This window comes from Schistocerca gregaria, chromosome 6 (genome assembly GCF_023897955.1).
Source record: "Schistocerca gregaria isolate iqSchGreg1 chromosome 6, iqSchGreg1.2, whole genome shotgun sequence".
Lineage (NCBI taxonomy): Eukaryota > Metazoa > Arthropoda > Insecta > Orthoptera > Acrididae > Schistocerca > Schistocerca gregaria.
Window position 1 is genome coordinate 257,959,877 of NC_064925.1, and position 12,456 is coordinate 257,972,332.

At 40.6% G+C, this 12,456-nt stretch overlaps 1 long non-coding RNA gene across 2 annotated transcripts in view; it reads left to right on the top strand.

Annotated features, from left to right (window-relative positions):
- The window catches only part of LOC126278164 (uncharacterized), a 140,798-nt gene that overhangs the window by 45,350 nt on the left and 82,992 nt on the right, over positions 1-12,456 (top strand). For both annotated transcript variants that reach the window (XR_007550670.1, XR_007550669.1), the window contains exon 2: positions 8,549-8,590. This is a non-coding gene — a long non-coding RNA (uncharacterized LOC126278164). The remainder of the gene's footprint in view (positions 1-8,548; positions 8,591-12,456) is intronic.

Genomic DNA, 12,456 nt, shown 5'->3' on the forward strand with positions numbered 1-12,456 from the left:
AACAAATCCGCAGGGACCAGATGAAAACGAAGACAAGAAAATAACAATATCGTGTTGGGACGAAATTAATTGGGAGAATACTGACGAGGAAGATGAATTACCAGAGGCATGCACAACGAATGTAGGACGAAAGGACGAAGTAATGAGTATTGCAGAGCTATTTGAGATGGAAACCAGGGAAAGCGAATTCAATGAGGATAATGCGCAGTCGACACAAGTTGAAAATAAGTTACAAGTGGGCACAGAACCCAACGTATATAATGAAGGAAGTTATGAAGCGATAATTAGTGCATTTAGATGCGATTATGTGGAAGTAGCGACGAAGATGGAGAAGATAGACGAGGATGAGGAAAAAGTAGAGGATGTTGAAGAAAGCGTAAATGAAGAAAGAAATAGAGAAGAGGAAATAAAAGAGAGAGAAGTAGCAGTCGAAGCTTATCCTACAGAAAGTTCGAATTCACAAGGGAAATTCCTAAAAAGACTCATGTATGATTCAGTGGAGGATTCGTTGATGCAAGAAGAAGAAGAACAGAACCAACCCTTTCAAATTCAACCAATTGTGAAGGCTATGGTAAAGCATATCCCAGTCAATATTGTAATTGATAGCGGAAGTGAACTGACTGCGATCTCAGAAAATTTATTCATGCAGTGTAACACCAATGAGGAATTGCCAGTTCTGAAAACACGTAAGATTAAAGTAAGAGGTCCTATTAGAAACAATGCTGCGGAAGTTACGGGGCAAACAAGGTTAACTCTTTCGTGCCAAGGTCAAAAGATCGAAGCCAACTTCGTGATTATACCTAAACTAACTGTAGATTTGATTATAGGTGCAGATTTTTTAAATGAGAGACGAGCGATAATAGATATGGGGAAAGGTAGCGTAACATTCGGGAATGTCACACTTCTCTTTGAGTAAAAGCTAAAATTAGAATACATACCAGTTATAAACAAACAATTAAGAATGATGCGAGATAAAGAGGATGAAGAATTAGAATGGTATGCACAAAAGAGGGAATCACCTCAACTCATGTTAGAAGTCCATAAAGAAATCGACAAAAATTGCAAGAAGTTCGCGGTGTTTCGGAACACAGTAAAAGAGAATTGGAGTATATTTTACGAGATAAAGCAGAGGTATTTTTACCTAAGACAGGCAGTATTAAACACTTTCAGTACAAGTTTGAAGATTAATTTTGTTACTCGTAAATAATGAGCACAATATCTCAAGATTATGTTGCAGATAAGATCGTCAGGAGAAAGAAGAATGAAGAGAGAGGAAGGTGGGAAAAAGAAAGTAGTTTCAATAATAACACCAATAGTACCATAGCTTAAGGTGAAGGGATAAAGCGTAGATAGTCTAACATCATGAAATACTAAAATGCTATACACCACGACACTACACAAAAATAAAAAACGAATTTGAGGATTCTTGAGTAGACGTTAAGACTCCGAATTGTAACATGGAAAGGGTGCCGAAATTTGTAAAGCTTTTTAAGTAGGTGCAAAACAAGTAGATAGTAGATATACACTCCTGGAAATGGAAAAAAGAACACATTGAACCCGGTGTGTCAGACCCACCATACTTGCTCCGGACACTGCGAGAGGGCTGTACAAGTAATGATCACACGCACGGCACAGCGGACACACCAGGAACCGCGTTGTTGGACGTCGAATGGCGCTAGCTGCGCAGCATTTGTGCACCGCCGCCGTCAGTGTCAGCCAGTTTGCCGTGGCATACGGAGCTCCATCGCAGTCTTTAACACTGGTAGCATGCCGCGACAGCGTGGACGTGAACCGTATGTGCAGTAGACGGACTTTGAGCGACGGTGTATAGTGGGCATGCGGGAGGCCGGGTGGACGTACTGCCGAATTGCTCAACACGTGGGGCGTGAAGTCTCCACAGTACATCGATGTTGTCGCCAGTGGTCGGCGGAAGGTGCACGTGCCGGTCGACCTGGGACCGGACCGCAGAGACGCACGGATGCACGCGAAGACCATAGGATCCTACGCAGTGCCGTAGGGGACCGCACCGCCACTTCCCAGCAAATTAGGGACACTGTTGCTCCTGGGGTATCGGCGAGGACCATTCGCAACCGTCTCCATGAAGCTGGGCTACGGTCCCGCACACCGTTAGGCCGTCTTCCGCTCACGCCCCAACATCATGTAGCCCGCCTCCAGTGGTGTCGCGACAGGCGTGAATGGAGGGACGAATGGAGACGTGTCGTCTTCAGCGATGAGATTCGCTTCTGCCTTGGTGCCAACGATGGTCGTATGCGTGTTTGGCGCCGTGCAGGTGAGCGCCACAATCAGGACTGCATACGACCGAGGCACACAGGGCCAACACCCGGCATCATGGTGTAGAGAGCGATCTCCTACACTGGCCGTACACCTCTGGTGATCATCGAGGGGACACTGCATAGTGCACGGTACATCCAAACCGTCATAGAACCCATCGTTCTACCATTCCTAGACCGGCATGGGAACTTGCTGTTCCAATAGGGCAATGCACGTCCGCATGTATCCCGTGCCACCCAACGTGCTCTAGAAGGTGTAACTCAACTACCCTGGCCAGCAAGATCTCCGGATCTGTCCCCCATTGAGCATGTTTGGGTCTGGATGAAGCGTCGTCTCACGCGGTCTGCACGTCCAGCGCGAACGCTGGTCCAACTGAGGCGCCAGGTGGAAATGGCATGGCAAGCCGTTCCACAGGACTACATCCAGCATCTCTACGATCGTCTCCATGGGAGAATAGCAGCCTGCATTGCTGCGAAAGGTGGATATACACTGTACTAGTGCCGACATTGTGCATGCTCTGTTGCCTGTGTCTATGTGCCTGTGGTTCTGTGAGTATGATCATGTGATATATCTGACCCCAGGAATGTGTCAATAAAGTTTCCCCTTCCTGGGACAATGAACTCACGGTGTTCTTATTTCAATTTCCAGGAGTGTATGTTAGATGATTATAGGTAAATCTTTTTGTAACAACCATTGTAAAAACTCCAGCAAGGAAGAGATGCAACGACCCACAAGTTGCAACGCGAGATGTATCAGGAAAGAAAAGGACGTAATCAGCAAGACTCGATTCCTACATAGCAGGAGCGTCGAGAGAAGGGAAAGGCGAAACTGACAGACGGCCCTTGTAGCGAATGTGGGCAATAAATGTGCCCGCTAGGAGGAATCCTGCTGGGATGGAACGCCGAGCCGCACTGTGACAGACCCCTGCTGAGACGCGGCGGGACGGCGAACGCCAGAAGGGTCTCCGAGCCCCGAATGAACGGAGCGAGCAAAAAACGGCCGGACGAGAAGACCGCTTGGGCAAGCCACCGCTTGCAAAAAAGTATGCGTAAAAGTCACACTACTGCTATTAAACAACACGTTGATGCACGAAACTGAAGAAGAACTCCCACAAAGTAAAAATGACGCTCCCAAACAATTTATCAAACTGTTACTAGGAGGAGAACTTCAAAGAGACTAGTTATCAATAAATATTTCCATATCCTGCCCAGAGAAGAACCAAGAAGCAAGTAAGAAGCAGAGAAAAAGCAGGAAGAAAAGAAGTTGAAGATTCTCAAGATTTAGACCAAGAAAGAAGATGGGTGAAGAATAGACGACATACCTTCCCAAATCCCTATCCTATTGTAAACTAGTCGTCTGCGAAGTGTTACAACAAAAAACGACCGCATTCAGCGACACATATCGATGACTTTCACGCATACAAAGCCAGTAAACCACGAGATTCTGCACTCACAGCTCCTTTCCATTATGGGACCTCCACAACAGCAACACACACTTGCAAAGCCAACAAGGAACGACGAACGAAGCTGTACATCAAATGCTTGCCCACATCCATCTCGCTCAAGTCCATCACCTTCGTGCAAAAAACATTCGCCAATCTCATGCTTGAACATTCATAGGATTGTGTGAACGTGTGAAATCAAATTATGTGATGTAGGAATTGTGCAAAAGAAACGTATGAAAAACTAAATAAGTTAAGCACACCAGACAGCTAATAAACTAAAAAAATAACATTCATTGACTATGGACTTAAGTAAAAAATGGACTATCGACAAAAATAAGTCATTAGTTCTGAAATGGATAGTGTATAAAGAAACAATATGTCACTTATTTTCTCCTCATAAAAATGAAAGAATAACTATATTTTACTTATTTTTTCTTTATAAAACAAAGAATAAAAAATTATCTTGTTGGATGTTTTCCCTTTCTTTAACATTTGTACCATTTATTAGGATAAATACGTGTGTATGTATAATTCTTTGTCAAAGCAATTTTTTTTAGCATTTGCAAAATTTGTTAAGATAATATTTGAATACTTGTGCATGTATATTTCTTTGTCAAAGCAATTCTAGGAAATAATTCTTATTTGTTAGTGTAACAATGTTGAAATGAGTGTCTCGAAACAAAAACATTTTACTTGCACATGATATTTAGAAAATGTGTTAGGAATACATTTTACTCAATTACTATATTTATAAAAACAATATTTCTAAGAAAATCGATGTGAAAGACTTCTCACTTTCGATAACAAACTTCTTAAACAACAAACTTCACACTTAAATAAAGAAAGAAAATAATTAAAAATTAATAATAGTATAAAAATATATTCTCTTGTCATTTTTAATTATAATGTGGAAGAATATAAAAAAAATAAATTAGTAATACAAACTAGCATAGAACTGAATAATGTGGCTGAACAATGCGCAACAAAATTTAGATAAATTAGAAAATTTTTGATTGACTTAGACAACGATTCAATCATTGCCTAAATTCAGTGCAAAAATTAAGTTCGAAGGGTGGTGATATGTAAGGTGTCAGGCAAATCCAACACCTTACATGAAAACCCTGACATGATAAGCAAATCCAGTAGTATGTCACATAGCTCCGAATAAATCGTGACATTAAATTAACCAAAGTAATACGAGTAACGAGTGAGCAAATGGAATACCACAGACTAACACAAGAATGCCTAAATGCATGTCGTACCTTCCCACCGTGAGGCAGACGCAGTTCCGAGGGGAGAAACGAGGACAGAAGCCGAGAGCAGAACTGTGTTAAGCTAGATAAGGGAATGGTTGGGCAACCACGCTGCGAGCCTACCTGTACGACTATACAACCCGCACGTTTTAGCGTGAGGCTTTTTCGCGTCTCAGGTACGTCAAGGATCACCCTCAGCCCATGTTAAAAGCTAGAGCCCTCTAGAAAAACAGTACAGATCTTACGATAACACAAAAAGGGCCACTACCACCTGCAAGTTTTAGCGTGAGCGTTTTCGCGTGTCTGTTACATTAGGATCACTCCCCAGCACATGTTAAAAGATAGAGCCCTCCAGAAGAGCAGTATAGATCTTACGATAACGCTAAAAGGACCACACCAGCTGCATGTTTTAGCGTGAGACTTTTTAGAGTCTCTGTTACGTTGCAAACTTTAAAAAACATTGCCCCACCACGAAAAGTATAACGTTTCTCATTGGATAGACAGAATTTTTGTAGGCGGAGCTTAAGGTTAACATTGAGACCCTGATTGGTCAGATGAAAACATAGCCAGATAGTTTTTTTAAACTAACGTCGGTAAATTGTAGTAAGGAGAAGTTAGAGGAGAGTTAGTTCCGAGACGGCGGGCTGGATGGCTGCTGCGCCGGCCGCTGCCGCCCTGACGCTGCTTAGACACCGACAAGGTAATGAACGCACGCGATGCCGCATTTTTGAGCGCATAAGGCTTCACTCAGAACTGCAGAAGTCTCATCTGTTACACCCCCTTTTTTGCGTAATACTAGTGTCGATCGTTAATTAAAACTCATGATGTTCACATTTGCCACTTGAAGAACAGATCTGAAACGCGATGATTTTTCTTTTATATAGTTATTGAGAAGCCACATCAGCCACTGTAATTTACGACAAGTTAGATAAGTTACTAAAGATAATTGAGAGTCACTGTAGACTATTTTGATAGTATTCTCTTTTGTGAAACTTAAATTAAACCTAGATTATAGATGTGATACGGCATAGGTCATCCTTCGATCGATTGTAGAACTTTTGAAACCCATTTAGGGAATATTCGTTCACATTTTTGTTGAACGCAGTTGGTTTTTACTATCCTGTATTAAAACATTTCCTTTTATCAATAGTGCAATTTATAAACGATGTTTTGTGAGTAGAATAAAATTTCCAGTGGTAAACTTAACTGCTTTTTTGACGTTATTTTACCAGCTAACTAAAAATAGGAAAGCCTTGAACCCTTTCCACTAAATTTAGTTAGTATTAAGATTCTTTTACAGGGAGTGCAGTGGAGCTGACGCTGAGATCATTAAGTATTTGATTATATCATCGATAGTCTCACTGAACTCTTCTGAATTCTACATGTCATGTGTGGTCTGGCGTCTCCTTACCAGCAACAGGTCCCAGGTTCAAACTAGTTAATTCCCTAAAAAACATGTTCAGAGCGTCGTTGCACGAAAGTGGTAGGGAGACACGATATAGAACAATCAGACACCACCATGAATGTTTAGATATTCTTATTTGGAAGAAGAAACATTTCATCTACACCTACATATGAATAAAACAACAATAAAAGCACCCACACAGGAAGCTATGTGCTTTTGGCAATGCATATTCTTATTTGGAAGAAGAAACTGTTCATGTATGCCACACAGAAACTCAAAAAGTAGTTAACAGTCGTCTTACCTTTAGTGCCTAAGTATCAGTGATGCCGATAACATGAAACTTATAGAACGTGTTTTTTCATAAAGCGGAAATATTGCTATCTGGTATCTGTAGTCTTTTTTCCTACTGAATATATGTCCAAACCTTTGCTGGCCGCAGAGGCCGAGAGGTTCTAGGCGCCTCAGTCTACCACCGCATGACCGCTATGGTCGCCTCGGGCATGGATGTGTGTGATGTCCTTAGGATACTTAGGTCTAAGTAGTTCTTAGTTCTAGGGGACTAATGACCTCAGTCCCATAGTGATCCGAGCCATCTGAACAAAACTTTATGGCTAACCTGCATCTTACGCCACTAGGTCCACCACTCGTACAAGTAAATGTTCCTATGTATTTTAAAACACTTGTTGTTGTTTTTGTTGTAGTCCTCAGTACTGAGACTGGTGTGATGCAGCTCTCCATGCTACTCTATCCTGTTCGAGCTCTTTCATCTCCCAGTACCTACTGCAACCTACGTCCTTCTGAGTCTGCTTAGTGTAGTCATCTCTTGGTCTCCCTCTACGATTTTTACCCTCCACGCTTCCCTCTAATACTAAATTGGTGATCCGTTGAAGACTCAAAATATGTCCTACCGTCCGATCCCTTTCTAGTCAAACTGTGCCACAAATTTCTCTTCTCTGCAATTCTATTCAATACCTCCTAATTAGTTATGTGATCTACCCACCTAATCTTCAACATTTTTCTGTAGCACCACAGTTCGAAAGCTTCTATTCTCTTCTTGTCCAAACTATTTGTCGTCCATGTTTCACTTCTATGCATGGCTAAACTTCATGCAAATACTTTGATAAACGTTTTCCTGACACTTAAATCTATACTCGATGTTAACAAATTTCTCTTCTTCAGAAACGCTTTCCTTGCCATTGCCAGTCTACATTTTATATCACCATCATCAGTTATTTTGCTCCCCTAATAACAAAACATGTTTACTACTTTAAGTGTGTCATTTTCTAACGTAATTCCCTCAGCATCACCCGACGTATTAACTTCAAACACTTATTGAACCTTAATCAATACATTCTTCTTACGAATACATACTGGCAACGATTACCGTAGGTTGTAGACATATGAATATCCTAAGTGTTTGTTGAACGAGATGTTGTCAGATCGAGTTAGACCGCACTGGGAAACGTACTATGTATGTGGTTCGATATACTTTTTTAATGTTTGTTTTCCTTATATGCGTATTATCCAAAGCAGATATCAGCCCCGGCCAAACACTTGTCACGGAAATAATCGTTCAAATGTAATTAACGTCCACAGTACATAGCAATGTCAGTCAAATATTATGTAAGTCAGCTTTCATTTTCGTTATTTCCATTTTTGTTCATTTTGTCATCCACGCACAGTTAGTGCATGGAAAACGTTATATTTACTAACGACCTTATATGACATCAGAAAATCGCCGAACACCCGACTTGATTCTTAGCACACTTTCACCAAATACAGTTCCAGAGTTCTGGCCACTATGAACGATGTACAGGTATGTGTGCTGGTAATTAAAAAGTGTGAGTCGGTTTTCACCTCTTGCTCGGATTGCTGACTGGTAAGACGACTCTCCAGGAAAGGCGAAGGTGGCGTTTAACAATCATTGGAATGGTGCATTCATCACAAAGATTTTAAGCATCATATGTATGTTTTATTCACGTCTCCCCTTACATAAGTAACATTTTTAAAGTTATAAAATCTCAGGGAAAATTAAGATAGTCGTTGGTAGCCTCCCTGTGTCTATGAGTGTGTCTTCTTGAACCGGCTGTCGGTTGATGAAGCAGATCGGGTTGCCCCTGCGCGGCTTATATGACTAATGCCCCCTCCAACGAGGTCTCCGACGGTGTCTCCTAGATCGCCAACGAGACCACCCAGGTCGAGGTCTATCAGCGCCGATCCCTCTGTCATGGCCGTGGTGCTCTGGGCGTCTGCTGAGCCGGTCATCATCATTAGGGCAATCAGCACGACCGCCGACATCACCAAGGCCTAAAATTAGAAAAACTATTGAGTCTCTTCTGAACTTGTCACACATTCTTCATACTTACATAGAATTAACAGGAGCCCAACGACAACCAAAGAAAGTATTTTTTTTACATATTTTGGGAAACGCTTTTTCGGTTTCAGCACGGAATGACAGGCAGGCAGTAGGTGACTAACATATCTGTCACAGCAACCAAACGAAACAGCTGGCAAAATGTATGAGAAAACCAAACTTGAATACGTTTAGTTTGGAAAATATATGTCAACCCAGAAAATGAGATCGTTGTGCAAGTGAGTATCCCTATCGTCACAAAGCAAGCTTTCACTGCATTTGTCGTGTATTTGGTGATTATCTTTCATGGACATAAGGCCGTGGTCGAACACTCTGAAAGATTGGGGGAGGCTTGTGCCGGAACGAATCCGTCCCGCACATTGACGAGGGCTGGGACGCTGGTTAGCATGGATATCGTATATACCAGGTGACCTACAACCGACTGTATGTATATCATGTTGAGATCCACGTCCTTCTTCTGTCACTTAATATATTTCTAAAAAGTTCCCACGGGGTAATACTAGACGCAGAAAAAACTCCACAAATTCCGTCAAGGGTGAGGAAGATATGAAGACAGAAGACTCACCCGCTAACACTATCACTGCCAAATCCTAATTAATAAGCACCCCTCATAATGTTATGGGATAAGATCAAAGAAGAGTCTTGGGTTGTGTTCCAAGGTATATTTCTCTGAAAAAGTACCAAAAAAAAGGCAATTGTTTCTCCCGTTCTTAAAAATAACCATACATCGCATCAGAATGGTACTGAGAATAAACTGTATTGACACAGTGTTCAAAGCTACAAGAGAAGTGCGTGACTATTTGAACAATGGAACGGCAGCAAAATATAATATTACTTGGATATAGTCAAAAACATACGTGACCGAAGAAAGAAAGCTTATACGCGTTGAGTAACCAGGGAACCATCAATAAATGAGAAGTACTGGGCCAAGATATACACCACATTCTTTTCTCCCAGTCTATCTAAATTCAACGTTTATCACTCTAGGATGTACACAGTGACCATCGTGACTCTAAAGCAAAAATTGTTCAAACGGCTCTGAGCACTATGGGACTCAATTGCTGAGGTCATAAGTCCCCTAGAACTTAGAACTACTTAAACCTAACTAACCTAAGGACATCACACACATCCATGTCCGAGGCAGGATTCGAACCTGCGACCGTAGCGGTCGCGCGGTTCCAGACTGTAGCGCCAGAACCGCTCGGCCACCAGCGGCCGGCGACTCAAAAGCACAGAAACAACAGAAAAGAAAAAGGATGAAATGAAACATGTATTGGGACCTCATCCAAAATAAAGCAAAAATCGTCAAATCTACCCCACCATAATCTCCAAAATACATGACAGCGCGACTCCGCGGTCTTATTCCTAGATCTGACATTTAAATTGCTACGTGCAAACAGTTCACCTTGCTGAGCCTGTATTTCTTCGAAATTCCTGTATGTGACTTTATTGTCTCCAATGATGTCTCTCGCATATAGGAAGAAATATGCCGTGGACCACGGCCTAAGGGGCCATATCTTAAAAAGAGAAACCATGCACTTGCAAAATCTGTTTGCATTTTTTGTAACGAACGAAACGAATTTAAATGATCAGCAAGATGCCAATACGTATAGTGGCCTTGTCCGCTTCTCCGAACTGTATGGAACCGCGAACAGGGGACGAGGCCGAGTGCTCTTGCAGTTTTTATTCTGGCACATACCGTCTTTTAGCGGTGTTTTGTTTTGATGGACAACGAATGTTGGGTATAAAGATTCCGAGCGTTTCTGCTCTAATGTTTCAGTCATATGTTCACCTCAAGATGTGGCTTTTAGTGACACGAAACCGGTAGTGATCCAATAATAGGACAAAATACAGCTGAAGCAGTAATTAATACCTGTGATGAGTACTCATAGCCGTGGTTGCCCCTCTTACAAGTTTGTCTGCTGAGGGCAGTGTGTTATGGTAACAGGACAAGGAGCTATGAAGAAACAGAGCAGGCTGTGAGGAAGTTCTATATGGCTGAGTGTACCTATGTAACAGGGGAAACATAAACATGAAGAGAATTGAAGAATTGCAGAATAAACACGTAACATCTATGATGGCTGTAGTAATGTTAAAATCGTAACAGGGGAAACATAAACACGGTAAACAGAAATTTAAAAGCGTACTTATTTTACAGTCAATTGTAAGTTGTGGATTTAAATTGTAAGGGAAAATTATAATCATTCTGGCAATGGGATACTAATTAACGGAAAAATTAAAGTCACAGATATTTCAAACTACTTGGATTGTTTGTGCCGCAACCGACTTGGTGTAAATGCATTACAATGTTTAACGATGTCAAGCTTAACGTTAATATTGGTACTGCAACGTGTGTCTACCACATTATATGCTAAGAAAAGTGTTTTATTCTCAGGTTAATTGTCGTTACTTTAATGTAACACTATTTTGAACCCATCATCGCATTCGTGGAATTCAAAATATGCGAATTTGTATAAAACCACATATATTGTTATCTTAATTCACTGCTTGTCATATTTTGACTACATTACAGAAGGATTACTCTGATTCCTCAAACTTTTTTCTTCAACAAGCATGAAGGAAACTAAAGGTCTCTAACTGCATGGGACAAGTGGTGAGTTTTGTTGCAGTTTACATTGTTTAATTAAGAATTATTACATACTTGGACACAATCAGAAAATAGTTTCAGCAGTTACAATTTTGGCTATATATACAAGTTCCTATTAAAGCACTAACGTCTTCCTATACGGAAGTATGATTATTATATTACACCATATTAATATTTTCATTTATCATCTACAAGTTCTTACTAGGCAATCGATGACTAAGTTTGTAAACATAAGACTGAACATCAAAATAAAATGTTGGATTATAATGAAAAATGACAAGTCACACAGCGAGTAATAGTCCATGTTAAACTTTAGGTCCCTGGATAACTGGTGAAAGTCAAATCGAAAGTTGTAGGAAGCAAAGGGATGTCAGCTCCAAAAGCCCAAAGACAAGTAGAGCAACCTTCAGGTTGATATTTTATTCTAAGGATGTTACACTTTAAGTCATTGCAAATGACATTCATATTTTACTGTAACACGCAGTTTTTAGTGTAGCCAAACACTAAAAATAATACATACATTTCTTTTTTTATAATTATTGTTTTCTCCCATTTCTCTCAGATGCATCGGAACATTTCCCGCTGTTTTGAAATCATGTTGTTAGTCCGGATCATGGTTCAGTTGTTTGGAAAAGTCATGAACTTTGAATACTGAATTCAGCATCTTAGTTTGCACACAACTTCTGCCAATGTTAGAAAACGCATCCGACTTTCCAGACATTCAGACAGATGACTAATTTTGACATTTTTCAGTATAAAGTTTAAACTGGTAATTCAATATGGTGATAAAAATTCTTTTGACGCAAAAACTATTTATTTGCGAGCTCGATTTCGACAAAGCTACTCTGATAAATAGAAAAAGACACATATCCTCCAAATTTAAACTGCAATTGTCGTTTCACATAAGGGGCATTATTTACTCATAATTATAATATTAGCTCCCGTCAAATAGTATTATATAAATAAAACATATTCTAGTTATTTTACATTTGTTCTCAGTGTATAGAGTCATTTATTATTTCTGTCTTATAATGCTCCCCATTATTCTATCAAATGACCAGTCTTTTGGATTCGCATTGT